The following is a 615-nucleotide window of genomic DNA, read 5'->3' as shown; positions in this document are numbered from 1 at the left end:
TATATATATATATATATGTATGTAAATGCAACTCTATATTCATGTATAAATATACATATCTACATATTCATTTATGTATACGTGTGCATATATATGTATATAGACATGTATATATATATGTGTGAATATATTTATATTTATACACACACACACATCCATACATATGTATATGTGTATAGCAGAGAATAAAATATCAAAATATGGTGACAAAACTGAAGTAATTTAATTCTGAGTGAGTAGGTGAAGTTCGTGTAATAGGTTTCCAGATGTTGCTAATCACACGAGTGGATTTCATCACAGTTGGGTATAGTCTATATAAACAATAAACTGAATACCCAAATTCACTTGTTTCCTCCTGAAAAGTAATTCAATGTCGCTTGTTGAACATTGACTGACATAAACAAAATTGGACATAATACTGAACACAGTATATATATATATATATATATATATACATACATGCATAATTATATATGTATATACACATGCATACATATATATGTATATATACATGCATACATATATATATATATGTGTATATATATATATATGTGTGTATGTGTACATATATATATAAATAGATTTATATATATACATATATACACATACAAATAT

This window comes from Octopus bimaculoides, chromosome 4, assembly GCF_001194135.2.
Source record: "Octopus bimaculoides isolate UCB-OBI-ISO-001 chromosome 4, ASM119413v2, whole genome shotgun sequence".
NCBI lineage: Eukaryota > Metazoa > Mollusca > Cephalopoda > Octopoda > Octopodidae > Octopus > Octopus bimaculoides.
The sequence above is the reverse complement of the archived record's forward strand: the minus strand, read 5'-3'. Positions refer to the sequence as shown.